We start from the raw sequence: 20,695 nt of genomic DNA on the forward strand, positions 1-20,695 counted from the left end.
GCAAAAATAGGAACGTTTAATTGGCTTTACATCATCAGCTAACTCGATCACGTCGAGCTAGGAGATTTCAGATAGCCAGGCCAGGCTCCTCAGCTCCACTCACGCCCCCCCGCCTGTTTGTCCATTTTCTGTTATCCGGGAGTGACGCAAGGCCAAGATGGCGACGGCCGGCTCCGCCCACTTTAGGCTTCAAAAATGCTCTTCAGAAACCTACGGGTGACGTCACGGACACTACGTCCATATTTTTTTACAGTCTATGGTTTGAATCTGGCAGTTCTGTGACGTCACTGAACATTCTTTAATCATACTCAGGGGCACAGAAATAATAATCCAATATATGGTGCCGTAACGCTGGTGTCCGGGACACGTGACGTGCGTGTGTTTTTTAAAGGACAAGTGAAAGAGAATTGTACTTGCCCAAACCGGATAAATGCCCTGATTTAAACAATTTTCAATATCAAAAAAAAAAAAAAAAAAAAAGAAATAACGTAGCCTACTCGGTTACTAACGTAACCTCAGTTCCCTGATAGTAGGGAAAGAGTATAGAGAGTAAAAATTAGGGAAAGAAATGCCCTTTATAAAGCTAAAAAAATTATTCTGATCAAAATTCAATTGTCAATGTTTCATTGCATTACTGTTGGAAAACACTCTTATCAGATTCTGATAAGAGTGTTTTCCAATAGTGATGTAATGAAACATTGACAATTTAATTTTGAAGGGAGTAAAGCTTCTGTTTAGGCTGGAAATTTAATTTTGACAAAAGAAGAACTTTTATTTTAAGTAAATCTTATTTTTAAATCAGCCTACTTCAGTGTGATATTTTATCATATTATCATGCTTAACCCTGAGAATTTGAATAATTGAAATGTGATGATCAGATGCAGATATCTAAATCAGAGAATATCATAGGTTTTGGAGGTTGGCGGGTGGATTATTTATTTTTAACAGCAGATTCGGGAGACTCAAAGTGCACCAGATTAATGAATTTATCTTTAAAATATAAAAAAATTTCTTATGCGAGGGCATGCCCCCGGACCCCCCTACAGGTACCGAGCTCAACCCTGATGCTGATTTTTCAGCCCCTATATGTTATGACTGACTTATTGGCGATCCTGAGTGTAATGTATATTTATATTTGATATAGTTTTATGGTTATGTGGGGCATGGTTATGTGGTTATGGTTAATACTTTTGCACAGTAATCTGACAATAAATGTGGCACACCCAGATTTTCAGATGCACACCCAGAGTCTCTTTTCTGGCTACGCTACTGATGTAATGGCTTAAAAAATGCTGATTTTATTTTTGTATGTGGATGGAGCTTAACTTGCATCAGTATAAAGAACATATTTTTGAATTTTATTATGATAGGACAGTATAGTATCGAGAAAGTTTGACGAACTGGGGTTGCAATCAGCTGACATACAATGAATTGCAGTGCAGAGTGTACTGACCACTAGGGCTATTGGGTTTGGTAATTATCTTCAATGTGATAAATATTAGAACCTCATTGTGTAAGAAACATGGGGGAACAGAATCCGACGGCAAATAGTTCAGCTGTCGAAATCCGTTCCCCCACCCCAATGATGAGAGATGTTGATGTATCAGCTTAAAATATGCTTATTCTATTCTGTGTGTGGATGGAGCTTAAACAGCATCAATTTGATAAATATTAGAACCTCAGTGTGTCAGAAAAATGGGGGGAACAGAATCCGACGGCAAAAAAAAAAAAAAAAACAGCTGCCGGAATCCGTTCCCCCACTTCCATTATGAATGTTGATGTAATGGCTTAAAAAATGCTGATTTTTTTTTTTTTTTTTGTGTATGGATGGAGCTTAACTTGCATCAGTTTAAAGAATATATTTTTTTGCCTTTTATTATGATAGGACAGGCTTAAAAAATGCTGATTTTTTTTTTTTTTGTGTATGGATGGAGCTTAACTTGCATCAGTTTAAATAATATATTTTTTTGCCTTTTATTATGATAGGACAGTATACTATCAAGAAAGTTTGACGAAACGGGACTTGAACTCGGGTTGCCCAAAGCTAAAAAAAAAAATTGTCAGGGTACTGACACTATCACTTGGCTATTGGGCTGTGTAACTAACTGATATTAGAACCTCATTGTGTAAGAAACATAGGGGGAACAGAATTCGACAGCAAAAAAAACAGCTGTCGGAATCCGTTCCCCCACTCCCATTATGAGAGATGTTGATGTAATGGCTTAAAAATGCTGATTTTATTTTTGTTTGTGGATGGAGCTTAACTTGCATCAGTTTAAAGAATATATTTGTTTGCCTTTTATTATGATAGGACAGTATACTATCAAGAAAGTTTGACGAAACGGGACTTGAACTCAGGTCGCCCAAAGCTAAAAAAAGATTGCCAGGGCATTGACCAGCTATTGGGCTGTGTAATTAGCTGTAAAGTGATAAATATTAGAACCTCATTGTGTAAGAAACATAGGGGGAACAGAATTCGACGGCAAAAAAAAAACAGCTGTCGGAATCCGTTCCCCCTCTCCTATTATGAGAGGTGTTGATGTAATGGCTTAAAAAATGCTGATTTTATTTTTGTGTGTGGATGGAGCTTAACTTGCATCAGTTTAAATAATATATTTTTTTGCCTTTTATTATGATAGGACAGTATACTATCAAGAAAGTTTGATGAAACGGGACTTAAACTCGGTTGCCCAAAGCTAAAAAAAAATATTGTCAGGGCACTGACCACTTGGCTATTGGGCTGTGTAACTAACTGATATTAGAACCTCGTGTAAGAAACATAGGGGGAACAGAATTCGACGGCAAAAAAAACAGCTGTCGGAATCCGTTCCCCCTCTCCCATTATGAGAGATGTTGATGTAATGGCTTAAAAATGCTGATTTTATTTTTGTTTGTGGATGGAGCTTAACTTGCATCAGTTTAAAGAATATATTTGTTTGCCTTTTATTATGATAGGACAGTATACTATCAAGAAAGTTTGACGAAACGGGACTTGAACTCGGGTCGCCCAAAGCTAAAAAAAAGATTGCTAGGGCACTGACCACTTGGTCATTGGGCTGTGTAAGTAGCTGTAAAGTGATAAATATTAGAACCTCATTGTGTAAGAAACATAGGGGGAACAGAATTCGACGGTAAAAAAAACAGCTGTCGGAATCCGTTCCCCCTCTCCCATTATGAGAGGTGTTGATGTAATGGCTTAAAAAATGCTGATTTTATTTTTGTGTGTGGATGGAGCTTAACTTGCATCAGTTTAAATAATATATTTTTTTGCCTTTTATTATGATAGGACAGTATACTATCAAGAAAGTTTGACGAAACGGGACTTGAACTCGGGTCGCCCAAAGCTAAAAAAAAATTGCCAGGGCACTGACCACTTGGCCATTGGGCTGTGTCAGTAGCTGTAAAGTGATAAATATTATAACCTCATTGTGTAAGAAACATAGGGGGAACAGAATTCGACGGCAAAAAAAACAGCTGTCGGAATCCGTTCCCCCACTCCCATTATGAGAGATGTTGATGTAATGGCTTAAAAATGCTGATTTTATTTTTGTTTGTGGATGGAGCTTAACTTGCATCAGTTTAAAGAATATATTTGTTTGCCTTTTATTATGATAGGACAGTATACTATCAAGAAAGTTTGACGAAACGGGACTTGAACTCGGGTCGCCCAAAGCTAAAAAAAAATTGCCAGGGCACTGACCACTTGGCTATTGGGCTGTGTAATTAGCTGTAAAGTGATAAATATTAGAACCTCATTGTGTAAGAAACATAGGGGGAACAGAATTCGACGGTAAAAAAAACAGCTGTCGGAATCCGTTCCCCCTCTCCCATTATGAGAGGTGTTGATGTAATGGCTTAAAAAATGCTGATTTTATTTTTGTGTGTGGATGGAGCTTAACTTGCATCAGTTTAAATAATATATTTTTTTGCCTTTTATTATGATAGGACAGTATACTATCAAGAAAGTTTGACGAAACGGGACTTGAACTCGGGTTGCCCAAAGCTAAAAAAAAAATATTGTCAGGGCACTGACTACTTGGCTATTGGGCTGTGTAACTAACTGATATTAGAACCTCATTGTGTAAGAAACATAGGGGGAACAGAATTCGACGGCAAAAAAAACAGCTGACGGAATCCGTTCCCCCACTCCCATTATGAGAGATGTTGATGTAATGGCTTAAAAATGCTGATTTTATTTTTGTTTGTGGATGGAGCTTAACTTGCATCAGTTTAAAGAATATATTTGTTTGCCTTTTATTATGATAGGACAGTATACTATCAAGAAAGTTTGACGAAACGGGACTTGAACTCAGGTCGCCCAAAGCTAAAAAAAAAATGCCAGGGCACTGACCACTTGGCCATTGGGCTGTGTAAGTAGCTGTAAAGTGATAAATATTAGAACCTCATTGTGTAAGAAACATAGGGGGAACAGAATTCGACGGCAAAAAAAACAGCTGTCGGAATCCGTTCCCCCACTCCCATTATGAGAGATGTTGATGTAATGGCTTAAAAATGCTGATTTTATTTTTGTTTGTGGATGGAGCTTAACTTGCATCAGTTTAAAGAATATATTTGTTTGCCTTTTATTATGATAGGACAGTATACTATCAAGAAAGTTTGACGAAACGGGACTTGAACTCGGGTCGCCCAAAGCTAAAAAAAAATTGCCAGGGCACTGACCACTTGGCCATTGGGCTGTGTAAGTAGCTGTAAAGTGATTAATATTATAACCTCATTGTGTAAGAAACATAGGGGGAACAGAATTCGACGGCAAAAAAAACAGCTGTCGGAATCCGTTCCCCCTCTCACATTATGAGAGATGTTGATGTAATGGCTTAAAAATGCTGATTTTATTTTTGTTTGTGGATGGAGCTTAACTTGCATCAGTTTAAATAATATATTTTTTTGCCTTTTATTATGATAGGACAGTATACTATCAAGAAAGTTTGACGAAACGGGACTTAAACTCGGGTTGCCCAAAGCTAAAAAAAAAATATTGTCAGGGCACTGACCACTTGGCTATTGGGCTGTGTAACTAACTGATATTAGAACCTCGTGTAAGAAACATAGGGGGAACAGAATTCGACGGCAAAAAAAACAGCTGTCGGAATCCGTTCCCCCACTCCCATTATGAGAGATGTTGATGTAATGGCTTAAAAATGCTGATTTTATTTTTGTTTGTGGATGGAGCTTAACTTGCATCAGTTTAAAGAATATATTTGTTTGCCTTTTATTATGATAGGACAGTATACTATCAAGAAAGTTTGACGAAACGGGACTTGAACTCGGGTCGCCCAAAGCTAAAAAAAAGATTGCTAGGGCACTGACCACTTGGCCATTGGGCTGTGTAAGTAGCTGTAAAGTGATAAATATTAGAACCTCATTGTGTAAGAAACATAGGGGGAACAGAATTCGACGGTAAAAAAACAGCTGTCGGAATCCGTTCCCCCTCTCCCATTATGAGAGGTGTTGATGTAATGGCTTAAAAAATGCTGATTTTATTTTTGTGTGTGGATGGAGCTTAACTTGCATCAGTTTAAATAATATATTTTTTTGCCTTTTATTATGATAGGACAGTATACTATCAAGAAAGTTTGACGAAACGGGACTTGAACTCGGGTCGCCCAAAGCTAAAAAAAAATTGCCAGGGCACTGACCACTTGGCCATTGGGCTGTGTCAGTAGCTGTAAAGTGATAAATATTATAACCTCATTGTGTAAGAAACATAGGGGGAACAGAATTCGACGGCAAAAAAAACAGCTGTCGGAATCCGTTCCCCCACTCCCATTATGAGAGATGTTGATGTAATGGCTTAAAAATGCTGATTTTATTTTTGTTTGTGGATGGAGCTTAACTTGCATCAGTTTAAAGAATATATTTGTTTGCCTTTTATTATGATAGGACAGTATACTATCAAGAAAGTTTGACGAAACGGGACTTGAACTCGGGTCGCCCAAAGCTAAAAAAAAGATTGCTAGGGCACTGACCACTTGGCCATTGGGCTGTGTAAGTAGCTGTAAAGTGATAAATATTAGAACCTCATTGTGTAAGAAACATAGGGGGAACAGAATTCGACGGTAAAAAAAACAGCTGTCGGAATCCGTTCCCCCTCTCCCATTATGAGAGGTGTTGATGTAATGGCTTAAAAAATGCTGATTTTATTTTTGTGTGTGGATGGAGCTTAACTTGCATCAGTTTAAATAATATATTTTTTTGCCTTTTATTATGATAGGACAGTATACTATCAAGAAAGTTTGACGAAACGGGACTTGAACTCGGGTCGCCCAAAGCTAAAAAAAAATTGCCAGGGCACTGACCACTTGGCCATTGGGCTGTGTCAGTAGCTGTAAAGTGATAAATATTATAACCTCATTGTGTAAGAAACATAGGGGGAACAGAATTCGACGGCAAAAAAAACAGCTGTCGGAATCCGTTCCCCCACTCCCATTATGAGAGATGTTGATGTAATGGCTTAAAAATGCTGATTTTATTTTTGTTTGTGGATGGAGCTTAACTTGCATCAGTTTAAAGAATATATTTGTTTGCCTTTTATTATGATAGGACAGTATACTATCAAGAAAGTTTGACGAAACGGGACTTGAACTCGGGTCGCCCAAAGCTAAAAAAAAATTGCCAGGGCACTGACCACTTGGCTATTGGGCTGTGTAATTAGCTGTAAAGTGATAAATATTAGAACCTCATTGTGTAAGAAACATAGGGGGAACAGAATTCGACGGTAAAAAAAACAGCTGTCGGAATCCGTTCCCCCTCTCCCATTATGAGAGGTGTTGATGTAATGGCTTAAAAAATGCTGATTTTATTTTTGTGTGGATGGAGCTTAACTTGCATCAGTTTAAATAATATATTTTTTTGCCTTTTATTATGATAGGACAGTATACTATCAAGAAAGTTTGACGAAACGGGACTTGAACTCGGGTTGCCCAAAGCTAAAAAAAAAATATTGTCAGGGCACTGACCACTTGGCTATTGGGCTGTGTAACTAACTGATATTAGAACCTCATTGTGTAAGAAACATAGGGGGAACAGAATTCGACGGCAAAAAAACAGCTGACGGAATCCGTTCCCCCACTCCCATTATGAGAGATGTTGATGTAATGGCTTAAAAATGCTGATTTTATTTTTGTTTGTGGATGGAGCTTAACTTGCATCAGTTTAAAGAATATATTTGTTTGCCTTTTATTATGATAGGACAGTATACTATCAAGAAAGTTTGACGAAACGGGACTTGAACTCGGGTCGCCCAAAGCTAAAAAAAAATTGCCAGGGCACTGACCACTTGGCTATTGGGCTGTGTAATTAGCTGTAAAGTGATAAATATTAGAACCTCATTGTGTAAGAAACATAGGGGGAACAGAATTCGACGGTAAAAAAAACAGCTGTCGGAATCCGTTCCCCCTCTCCCATTATGAGAGGTGTTGATGTAATGGCTTAAAAAATGCTGATTTTATTTTTGTGTGGATGGAGCTTAACTTGCATCAGTTTAAATAATATATTTTTTTGCCTTTTATTATGATAGGACAGTATACTATCAAGAAAGTTTGACGAAACGGGACTTGAACTCGGGTTGCCCAAAGCTAAAAAAAAAATATTGTCAGGGCACTGACCACTTGGCTATTGGGCTGTGTAACTAACTGATATTAGAACCTCATTGTGTAAGAAACATAGGGGGAACAGAATTCGACGGCAAAAAAAACAGCTGTCGGAATCCGTTCCCCCACTCCCATTATGAGAGATGTTGATGTAATGGCTTAAAAATGCTGATTTTATTTTTGTTTGTGGATGGAGCTTAACTTGCATCAGTTTAAAGAATATATTTGTTTGCCTTTTATTATGATAGGACAGTATACTATCAAGAAAGTTTGACGAAACGGGACTTGAACTCGGGTCGCCCAAAGCTAAAAAAAAATTGCCAGGGCACTGACCACTTGGCCATTGGGCTGTGTAAGTAGCTGTAAAGTGATAAATATTATAACCTCATTGTGTAAGAAACATAGGGGGAACAGAATTGGACGGTAAAAAAAACAGCTGTCGGAATCCGTTCTCCCTCTCCCATTATGAGAGGTGTTGATGTAATGGCTTAAAAATGCTGATTTTATTTTTGTGTGTGGATGGAGCTTAACTTGCATCAGTTTAAATAATATATTTTTTTGCCTTTTATTATGATAGGACAGTATACTATCAAGAAAGTTTGACTAAACGGGACTTGAACTCGGGTTGCCCTAAGCTAAAAAAAAAAATTTTGTCAGGGCACTGACCACTTGGCTATTGGGCTGTGTAACTAACTGATATTATAACCTCATTGTGTAAGAAACATAGGGGAACAGAATTCGACGGCAAAAAAAACAGCTGTCGGAATCCGTTCCCCCACTCCCATTATGAGAGATGTTGATGTAATGGCTTAAAAATGCTGATTTTATTTTTGTTTGTGGATGGAGCTTAACTTGCATCAGTTTAAAGAATATATTTGTTTGCCTTTTATTATGATAGGACAGTATACTATCAAGAAAGTTTGACGAAACGGGACTTGAACTCGGGTCGCCCAAAGCTAAAAAAAAGATTGCCAGGGTACTGACCATTTGGTTATTGGGCTGTGTAATTAGCTGTAAAGTGATAAATATTAGAACCTCATTGTGTAAGAAACATAGGGGGAACAGAATTCGACGGCAAAAAAAAACAGCTGTCGGAATCCGTTCCCCCTCTTCTATTATGAGAGGTGTTGATGTAATGGCTTAAAAAATGCTGATTTTATTTTTGTGTGTGGATGGAGCTTAACTTGCATCAGTTTAAATAATATATTTTTTTGCCTTTTATTATGATAGGACAGTATACTATCAAGAAAGTTTGACGAAACGGGACTTGAACTCGGGTTGCCCAAAGCTAAAAAAAAAATATTGTCAGGGCACTGACCACTTGGCTATTGGGCTGTGTAACTAACTGATATTAGAACCTCATTGTGTAAGAAACATAGGGGGAACAGAATTCGACGGCAAAAAAACAGCTGACGGAATCCGTTCCCCCACTCCCATTATGAGAGATGTTGATGTAATGGCTTAAAAATGCTGATTTTATTTTTGTTTGTGGATGGAGCTTAACTTGCATCAGTTTAAAGAATATATTTGTTTGCCTTTTATTATGATAGGACAGTATACTATCAAGAAAGTTTGACGAAACGGGACTTGAACTCGGGTCGCCCAAAGCTAAAAAAAAATTGCCAGGGCACTGACCACTTGGCTATTGGGCTGTGTAATTAGCTGTAAAGTGATAAATATTAGAACCTCATTGTGTAAGAAACATAGGGGGAACAGAATTCGACGGTAAAAAAAACAGCTGTCGGAATCCGTTCCCCCTCTCCCATTATGAGAGGTGTTGATGTAATGGCTTAAAAAATGCTGATTTTATTTTTGTGTGGATGGAGCTTAACTTGCATCAGTTTAAATAATATATTTTTTTGCCTTTTATTATGATAGGACAGTATACTATCAAGAAAGTTTGACGAAACGGGACTTGAACTCGGGTTGCCCAAAGCTAAAAAAAAAATATTGTCAGGGCACTGACCACTTGGCTATTGGGCTGTGTAACTAACTGATATTAGAACCTCATTGTGTAAGAAACATAGGGGGAACAGAATTCGACGGCAAAAAAAACAGCTGTCGGAATCCGTTCCCCCACTCCCATTATGAGAGATGTTGATGTAATGGCTTAAAAATGCTGATTTTATTTTTGTTTGTGGATGGAGCTTAACTTGCATCAGTTTAAAGAATATATTTGTTTGCCTTTTATTATGATAGGACAGTATACTATCAAGAAAGTTTGACGAAACGGGACTTGAACTCGGGTCGCCCAAAGCTAAAAAAAAATTGCCAGGGCACTGACCACTTGGCCATTGGGCTGTGTAAGTAGCTGTAAAGTGATAAATATTATAACCTCATTGTGTAAGAAACATAGGGGGAACAGAATTGGACGGTAAAAAAAACAGCTGTCGGAATCCGTTCTCCCTCTCCCATTATGAGAGGTGTTGATGTAATGGCTTAAAAATGCTGATTTTATTTTTGTGTGTGGATGGAGCTTAACTTGCATCAGTTTAAATAATATATTTTTTTGCCTTTTATTATGATAGGACAGTATACTATCAAGAAAGTTTGACTAAACGGGACTTGAACTCGGGTTGCCCTAAGCTAAAAAAAAAAATTTTGTCAGGGCACTGACCACTTGGCTATTGGGCTGTGTAACTAACTGATATTATAACCTCATTGTGTAAGAAACATAGGGGAACAGAATTCGACGGCAAAAAAAACAGCTGTCGGAATCCGTTCCCCCACTCCCATTATGAGAGATGTTGATGTAATGGCTTAAAAATGCTGATTTTATTTTTGTTTGTGGATGGAGCTTAACTTGCATCAGTTTAAAGAATATATTTGTTTGCCTTTTATTATGATAGGACAGTATACTATCAAGAAAGTTTGACGAAACGGGACTTGAACTCGGGTCGCCCAAAGCTAAAAAAAAGATTGCCAGGGTACTGACCATTTGGTTATTGGGCTGTGTAATTAGCTGTAAAGTGATAAATATTAGAACCTCATTGTGTAAGAAACATAGGGGGAACAGAATTCGACGGCAAAAAAAAACAGCTGTCGGAATCCGTTCCCCCTCTTCTATTATGAGAGGTGTTGATGTAATGGCTTAAAAAATGCTGATTTTATTTTTGTGTGTGGATGGAGCTTAACTTGCATCAGTTTAAATAATATATTTTTTTGCCTTTTATTATGATAGGACAGTATACTATCAAGAAAGTTTGACGAAACGGGACTTAAACTCGGGTTGCCCAAAGCTAAAAAAAAAATATTGTCAGGGCACTGACCACTTGGCTATTGGGCTGTGTAACTAACTGATATTAGAACCTCGTGTAAGAAACATAGGGGGAACAGAATTCGACGGCAAAAAAAACAGCTGTCGGAATCCGTTCCCCCACTCCCATTATGAGAGATGTTGATGTAATGGCTTAAAAATGCTGATTTCATTTTTGTTTGTGGATGGAGCTTAACTTGCATCAGTTTAAAGAATATATTTGTTTGCCTTTTATTATGATAGGACAGTATACTATCAAGAAAGTTTGACGAAACGGGACTTGAACTCGGGTCGCCCAAAGCTAAAAAAAAGATTGCTAGGGCACTGCCCACTTGGCCATTGGGCTGTGTAAGTAGCTGTAAAGTGATAAATATTAGAACCTCATTGTGTAAGAAACATAGGGGGAACAGAATTCGACGGTAAAAAAAACAGCTGTCGGAATCCGTTCCCCCTCTCCCATTATGAGAGGTGTTGATGTAATGGCTTAAAAAATGCTGATTTTATTTTTGTGTGTGGATGGAGCTTAACTTGCATCATTTTAAATAATATATTTTTTTGCCTTTTATTATGATAGGACAGTATACTATCAAGAAAGTTTGACGAAACGGGACTTGAACTCGGGTCGCCCAAAGCTAAAAAAAAGATTGCCAGGGCACTGATCACTTGGCTATTGGGCTGTGTAATTACCTGTAAAGTGATAAATATTAGAACCTCATTGTGTAAGAAACATAGGGGGAACAGAATTCGACGGCAAAAAGAACAGCTGTCGGAATCCGTTCCCCCTCTCACATTATGAGAGATGTTGATGTAATGGCTTAAAAATGCTGATTTTATTTTTGTTTGTGGATGGAGCTTAACTTGCATCAGTTTAAAGAATATATTTGTTTGCCTTTTATTATGATAGGACAGTATACTATCAAGAAAGTTTGACGAAACGGGACTTGAACTCGGGTCGCCCAAAGCTAAAAAAAAAATATTGTCAGGGCACTGACCACTTGGCTATTGGGCTGTGTAACTAACTGATATTAGAACCTCATTGTGTAAGAAACATAGGGGGAACAGAATTCGACGGCAAAAAAAACAGCTGACGGAATCCGTTCCCCCACTCCCATTATGAGAGATGTTGATGTAATGGCTTAAAAATGCTGATTTTATTTTTGTTTGTGGATGGAGCTTAACTTGCATCAGTTTAAAGAATATATTTGTTTGCCTTTTATTATGATAGGACAGTATACTATCAAGAAAGTTTGACGAAACGGGACTTGAACTCGGGTCGCCCAAAGCTAAAAAAAAATTGCCAGGGCACTGACCACTTGGCCATTGGGCTGTGTAAGTAGCTGTAAAGTGATAAATATTATAACCTCATTGTGTAAGAAACATAGGGGGAACAGAATTCGACGGCAAAAAAAACAGCTGTCGGAATCCGTTCCCCCTCTCACATTATGAGAGATGTTGATGTAATGGCTTAAAAATGCTGATTTTATTTTTGTTTGTGGATGGAGCTTAACTTGCATCAGTTTAAAGAATATATTTGTTTGCCTTTTATTATGATAGGACAGTATACTATCAAGAAAGTTTGACGAAACGGGACTTGAACTCGGGTCGCCCAAAGCTAAAAAAAAGATTGCCAGGGCACTGACCACTTGGCTATTGGGCTGTGTAATTAGCTGTAAAGTGATAAATATTAGAACCTCATTGTGTAAGAAACATAGGGGGAACAGAATTCGACGGTAAAAAAAACAGCTGTCGGAATCCGTTCCCCCTCTCCCATTATGAGAGGTGTTGATGTAATGGCTTAAAAAATGCTGATTTTATTTTTGTGTGTGGATGGAGCTTAACTTGCATCAGTTTAAATAATATATTTTTTTGCCTTTTATTATGATAGGACAGTATACTATCAAGAAAGTTTGACGAAACGGGACTTGAACTCGGGTCGCCCAAAGCTAAAAAAAAATTGCCAGGGCACTGACCACTTGGCCATTGGGCTGTGTAAGTAGCTGTAAAGTGATAAATATTATAACCTCATTGTGTAAGAAACATAGGGGGAACAGAATTCGACGGCAAAAAAAACAGCTGTCGGAATCCGTTCCCCCTCTCACATTATGAGAGATGTTGATGTAATGGCTTAAAAATGCTGATTTTATTTTTGTTTGTGGATGGAGCTTAACTTGCATCAGTTTAAAGAATATATTTGTTTGCCTTTTATTATGATAGGACAGTATACTATCAAGAAAGTTTGACGAAACGGGACTTGAACTCGGGTCGCCCAAAGCTAAAAAAAAGATTGCCAGGGCACTGACCACTTGGCTATTGGGCTGTGTAATTAGCTGTAAAGTGATAAATATTAGAACCTCATTGTGTAAGAAACATAGGGGGAACAGAATTCGACGGTAAAAAAAACAGCTGTCGGAATCCGTTCCCCCTCTCCCATTATGAGAGGTGTTGATGTAATGGCTTAAAAAATGCTGATTTTATTTTTGTGTGTGGATGGAGCTTAACTTGCATCAGTTTAAATAATATATTTTTTTGCCTTTTATTATGATAGGACAGTATACTATCAAGAAAGTTTGACGAAACGGGACTTGAACTCGGGTCGCCCAAAGCTAAAAAAAAATTGCCAGGGCACTGACCACTTGGCCATTGGGCTGTGTAAGTAGCTGTAAAGTGATAAATATTATAACCTCATTGTGTAAGAAACATAGGGGGAACAGAATTCGACGGCAAAAAAAACAGCTGTCGGAATCCGTTCCCCCTCTCACATTATGAGAGATGTTGATGTAATGGCTTAAAAATGCTGATTTTATTTTTGTTTGTGGATGGAGCTTAACTTGCATCAGTTTAAAGAATATATTTGTTTGCCTTTTATTATGATAGGACAGTATACTATCAAGAAAGTTTGACGAAACGGGACTTGAACTCGGGTCGCCCAAAGCTAAAAAAAAATTGCCAGGGTACTGACCACTTGGTTATGGGCTGTGTAATTAGCTGTAAAGTGATAAATATTAGAAACTCATTGTGTAAGAAACATAGGGGGAACAGAATTCGACGGCAAAAAAAAACAGCTGTCGGAATCCGTTCCCCCTCTTCTATTATGAGAGGTGTTGATGTAATGGCTTAAAAAATGCTGATTTTATTTTTGTGTGTGGATGGAGCTTAACTTGCATCAGTTTAAATAATATATTTTTTTCCCTTTTATTATGATAGGACAGTACACTATCAAGAAAGTTTGACGAAACGGGACTTAAACTCGGGTTGCCCAAAGCTAAAAAAAAAATATTGTCAGGGCACTGACCACTTGGCTATTGGGCTGTGTAACTAACTGATATTATAACCTCATTGTGTAAGAAACATAGGGGGAACAGAATTCGACGGCAAAAAAAACAGCTGTCGGAATCCGTTCCCCCACTCCCATTATGAGAGATGTTGATGTAATGGCTTAAAAATGCTGATTTTATTTTTGTGTGTGGATGGAGCTTAACTTGCATCAGTTTAAAGAATATATTTGTTTGCCTTTTATTATGATAGGACAGTATACTATCAAGAAAGTTTGACGAAACGGGACTTGAACTCGGGTCGCCCAAAGCTAAAAAAAAGACTGCCCGGGCACTGACCACTTGGCTATTGGGCTGTGTAATTAGCTGTAAAGTGATAAATATTAGAACCTCATTGTGTAAGAAACATAGGGGGAACAGAATTCGACGGTAAAAAAAACAGCTGTCGGAATCCGTTCCCCCTCTCCCATTATGAGAGGTGTTGATGTAATGGCTTAAAAAATGCTGATTTTATTTTTGTGTGTGGATGGAGCTTAACTTGCATCAGTTTAAATAATATATTTTTTTGCCTTTTATTATGATAGGACAGTATACTATCAAGAAAGTTTGACGAAACGGGACTTGAACTCGGGTCGCCCAAAGCTAAAAAAAAATTGCCAGGGCACTGACCACTTGGCCATTGGGCTGTGTAAGTAGCTGTAAAGTGATAAATATTATAACCTCATTGTGTAAGAAACATAGGGGGAACAGAATTCGACGGCAAAAAAAACAGCTGTCGGAATCCGTTCCCCCTCTCACATTATGAGAGATGTTGATGTAATGGCTTAAAAATGCTGATTTTATTTTTGTTTGTGGATGGAGCTTAACTTGCATCAGTTTAAAGAATATATTTGTTTGCCTTTTATTATGATAGGACAGTATACTATCAAGAAAGTTTGACGAAACGGGACTTGAACTCGGGTCGCCCAAAGCTAAAAAAAAGATTGCCAGGGCACTGACCACTTGGCTATTGGGCTGTGTAATTAGCTGTAAAGTGATAAATATTAGAACCTCATTGTGTAAGAAACATAGGGGGAACAGAATTCGACGGTAAAAAAAACAGCTGTCGGAATCCGTTCCCCCTCTCCCATTATGAGAGGTGTTGATGTAATGGCTTAAAAAATGCTGATTTTATTTTTGTGTGTGGATGGAGCTTAACTTGCATCAGTTTAAATAATATATTTTTTTGCCTTTTATTATGATAGGACAGTATACTATCAAGAAAGTTTGACTAAACGGGACTTGAACTCGGGTTGCCCAAAGCTAAAAAAAAAATTTTGTCAGGGCACTGACCACTTGGCTATTGGGCTGTGGAACTAACTGATATTAGAACCTCATTGTGTAAGAAACATAGGGGGAACAGAATTCGACGGCAAAAAAAACAGCTGTCGGAATCCGTTCCCCCACTCCCATTATGAGAGATGTTGATGTAATGGCTTAAAAATGCTGATTTTATTTTTGTTTGTGGATGGAGCTTAACTTGCATCAGTTTAAAGAATATATTTGTTTGCCTTTTATTATGATAGGACAGTATACTATCAAGAAAGTTTGACGAAACGGGACTTGAACTCGGGTCGCCCAAAGCTAAAAAAAAATTGCCAGGGCACTGACCACTTGGCCATTGGGCTGTGTAAGTAGCTGTAAAGTGATAAATATTATAACCTCATTGTGTAAGAAACATAGGGGGAACAGAATTCGACGGCAAAAAAAACAGCTGTCGGAATCCGTTCCCCCTCTCACATTATGAGAGATGTTGATGTAATGGCTTAAAAATGCTGATTTTATTTTTGTTTGTGGATGGAGCTTAACTTGCATCAGTTTAAAGAATATATTTGTTTGCCTTTTATTATGATAGGACAGTATACTATCAAGAAAGTTTGACGAAACGGGACTTGAACTCGGGTCGCCCAAAGCTAAAAAAAAGATTGCCAGGGCACTGACCACTTGGCTATTGGGCTGTGTAATTAGCTGTAAAGTGATAAATATTAGAACCTCATTGTGTAAGAAACATAGGGGGAACAGAATTCGACGGTAAAAAAAACAGCTGTCGGAATCCGTTCCCCCTCTCCCATTATGAGAGGTGTTGATGTAATGGCTTAAAAAATGCTGATTTTATTTTTGTGTGTGGATGGAGCTTAACTTGCATCAGTTTAAATAATATATTTTTTTGCCTTTTATTATGATAGGACAGTATACTATCAAGAAAGTTTGACGAAACGGGACTTGAACTCGGGTCGCCCAAAGCTAAAAAAAAATTGCCAGGGCACTGACCACTTGGCCATTGGGCTGTGTAAGTAGCTGTAAAGTGATAAATATTATAACCTCATTGTGTAAGAAACATAGGGGGAACAGAATTCGACGGCAAAAAAAACAGCTGTCGGAATCCGTTCCCCCTCTCACATTATGAGAGATGTTGATGTAATGGCTTAAAAATGCTGATTTTATTTTTGTTTGTGGATGGAGCTTAACTTGCATCAGTTTAAAGAATATATTTGTTTGCCTTTTATTATGATAGGACAGTATACTATCAAGAAAGTTTGACGAAACGGGACTTGAACTCGGGTCGCCCAAAGCTAAAAAAAAATTGCCAGGGTACTGACCACTTGGTTATGGGCTGTGTAATTAGCTGTAAAGTGATAAATATTAGAAACTCATTGTGTAAGAAACATAGGGGGAACAGAATTCGACGGCAAAAAAAAACAGCTGTCGGAATCCGTTCCCCCTCTTCTATTATGAGAGGTGTTGATGTAATGGCTTAAAAAATGCTGATTTTATTTTTGTGTGTGGATGGAGCTTAACTTGCATCAGTTTAAATAATATATTTTTTTCCCTTTTATTATGATAGGACAGTACACTATCAAGAAAGTTTGACGAAACGGGACTTAAACTCGGGTTGCCCAAAGCTAAAAAAAAAATATTGTCAGGGCACTGACCACTTGGCTATTGGGCTGTGTAACTAACTGATATTATAACCTCATTGTGTAAGAAACATAGGGGGAACAGAATTCGACGGCAAAAAAACAGCTGTCGGAATCCGTTCCCCCTCTCCCATTATGAGAGGTGTTGATGTAATGGCTTAAAAAATGCTGATTTTATTTTTGTGTGTGGATGGAGCTTAACTTGCATCAGTTTAAATAATATATTTTTTTGCCTTTTATTATGATAGGACAGTATACTATCAAGAAAGTTTGACGAAACGGGACTTGAACTCGGGTCGCCCAAAGCTAAAAAAAAATTGCCAGGGCACTGACCACTTGGCCATTGGGCTGTGTCAGTAGCTGTAAAGTGATAAATATTATAACCTCATTGTGTAAGAAACATAGGGGGAACAGAATTCGACGGCAAAAAAAACAGCTGTCGGAATCCGTTCCCCCACTCCCATTATGAGAGATGTTGATGTAATGGCTTAAAAATGCTGATTTTATTTTTGTTTGTGGATGGAGCTTAACTTGCATCAGTTTAAAGAATATATTTGTTTGCCTTTTATTATGATAGGGCAGTATACTATCAAGAAAGTTTGACGAAACGGGACTTGAACTCGGGTCGCCCAAAGCTAAAAAAAAGATTGCTAGGGCACTGACCACTTGGCCATTGGGCTGTGTAAGTAGCTGTAAAGTGATAAATATTATAACCTCATTGTGTAAGAAACATAGGGGGAACAGAATTCGACAGCAAAAAAAACAGCTGTCGGAATCCGTTCCCCCACTCCCATTATGAGAGATGTTGATGTAATGGCTTAAAAATGCTGATTTTATTTTTGTTTGTGGATGGAGCTTAACTTGCATCAGTTTAAAGAATATATTTGTTTGCCTTTTATTATGATAGGACAGTATACTATCAAGAAAGTTTGACGAAACGGGACTTGAACTCAGGTCGCCCAAAGCTAAAAAAAGATTGCCAGGGCATTGACCAGCTATTGGGCTGTGTAATTAGCTGTAAAGTGATAAATATTAGAACCTCATTGTGTAAGAAACATAGGGGGAACAGAATTCGACGGCAAAAAAAAACAGCTGTCGGAATCCGTTCCCCCTCTCCTATTATGAGAGGTGTTGATGTAATGGCTTAAAAAATGCTGATTTTATTTTTGTGTGTGGATGGAGCTTAACTCGCATCAGTTTAAATAATATATTTTTTTGCCTTTTATTATGATAGGACAGTATACTATCAAGAAAGTTTGATGAAACGGGACTTAAACTCGGTTGCCCAAAGCTAAAAAAAAAATATTGTCAGGGCACTGACCACTTGGCTATTGGGCTGTGTAACTAACTGATATTAGAACCTCGTGTAAGAAACATAGGGGGAACAGAATTCGACGGCAAAAAAAACAGCTGTCGGAATCCGTTCCCCCACTCCCATTATGAGAGATGTTGATGTAATGGCTTAAAAATGCTGATTTTATTTTTGTTTGTGGATGGAGCTTAACTTGCATCAGTTTAAAGAATATATTTGTTTGCCTTTTATTATGATAGGACAGTATACTATCAAGAAAGTTTGACGAAACGGGACTTGAACTCGGGTCGCCCAAAGCTAAAAAAAAGATTGCTAGGGCACTGACCACTTGGCCATTGGGCTGTGTAAGTAGCTGTAAAGTGATAAATATTAGAACCTCATTGTGTAAGAAACATAGGGGGAACAGAATTCGACGGTAAAAAAAACAGCTGTCGGAATCCGTTCCCCCTCTCCCATTATGAGAGGTGTTGATGTAATGGCTTAAAAAATGCTGATTTTATTTTTGTGTGTGGATGGAGCTTAACTTGCATCAGTTTAAATAATATATTTTTTTGCCTTTTATTATGATAGGACAGTATACTATCAAGAAAGTTTGACGAAACGGGACTTGAACTCGGGTCGCCCAAAGCAAAAAAAAAATTGCCAGGGCACTGACCACTTGGCCATTGGGCTGTGTCAGTAGCTGTAAAGTGATAAATATTATAACCTCATTGTGTAAGAAACATAGGGGGAACAGAATTCGACGGCAAAAAAAACAGCTGTCGGAATCCGTTCCCCCACTCCCATTATGAGAGATGTTGATGTAATGGCTTAAAAATGCTGATTTTATTTTTGTTTGTGGATGGAGCTTAACTTGCATCAGTTTAAAGAATATATTTGTTTGCCTTTTATTATGATAGGACAGTATACTATCAAGAAAGTTTGACGAAACGGGACTTGAACTCGGGTCGCCCAAAGCTAAAAAAAAATTGCCAGGGCACTGACCACTTGGCTATTGGGCTGTGTAATTAGCTGTAAAGTGATAAATATTAGAACCTCATTGTGTAAGAAACATAGGGGGAACAGAATTCGACGGTAAAAAAAACAGCTGTCGGAATCCGTTCCCCCTCTCCCATTATGAGAGGTGTTGATGTAATGGCTTAAAAAATGCTGATTTTATTTTTGTGTGGATGGAGCTTAACTTGCATCAGTTTAAATAATATATTTTTTTGCCTTTTATTATGATAGGACAGTATACTATCAAGAAAGTTTGACGAAACGGGACTTGAACTCGGGTTGCCCAAAGCTAAAAAAAAAATATTGTCAGGGCACTGACCACTTGGCTATTGGGCTGTGTAACTAACTGATATTAGAACCTCATTGTGTAAGAAACATAGGGGGAACAGAATTCGACGGCAAAAAAACAGCTGACGGAATCCGTTCCCCCACTCCCATTATGAGAGATGTTGATGTAATGGCTTAAAAATGCTGATTTTATTTTTGTTTGTGGATGGAGCTTAACTTGCATCAGTTTAAAGAATATATTTGTTTGCCTTTTATTATGATAGGACAGTATACTATCAAGAAAGTTTGACGAAACGGGACTTGAACTCGGGTCGCCCAAAGCTAAAAAAAAATTGCCAGGGCACTGACCACTTGGCTATTGGGCTGTGTAATTAGCTGTAAAGTGATAAATATTAGAACCTCATTGTGTAAGAAACATAGGGGGAACAGAATTCGACGGTAAAAAAAACAGCTGTCGGAATCCGTTCCCCCTCTCCCATTATGAGAGGTGTTGATGTAATGGCTTAAAAAATGCTGATTTTATTTTTGTGTGGATGGAGCTTAACTTGCATCAGTTTAAATAATATATTTTTTTGCCTTTTATTATGATAGGACAGTATACTATCAAGAAAGTTTGACGAAACGGGACTTGAACTCGGGTTGCCCAAAGCTAAAAAAAAAATATTGTCAGGGCACTGACCACTTGGCTATTGGGCTGTGTAACTAACTGATATTAGAACCTCATTGTGTAAGAAACATAGGGGGAACAGAATTCGACGGCAAAAAAAACAGCTGACGGAATCCGTTCCCCCACTCCCATTATGAGAGATGTTGATGTAATGGCTTAAAAATGCTGATTTTATTTTTGTTTGTGGATGGAGCTTAACTTGCATCAGTTTAAAGAATATATTTGTTTGCCTTTTATTATGATAGGACAGTATACTATCAAGAAAGTTTGACGAAACGGGACTTGAACTCGGGTCGCCCAAAGCTAAAAAAAAATTTCCAGGGCACTGACCACTTGG

Source organism: Scardinius erythrophthalmus, assembly GCF_964197995.2.
Source record: "Scardinius erythrophthalmus genome assembly, chromosome: 9".
In the NCBI taxonomy this organism is placed as follows: domain Eukaryota; kingdom Metazoa; phylum Chordata; class Actinopteri; order Cypriniformes; family Leuciscidae; genus Scardinius; species Scardinius erythrophthalmus.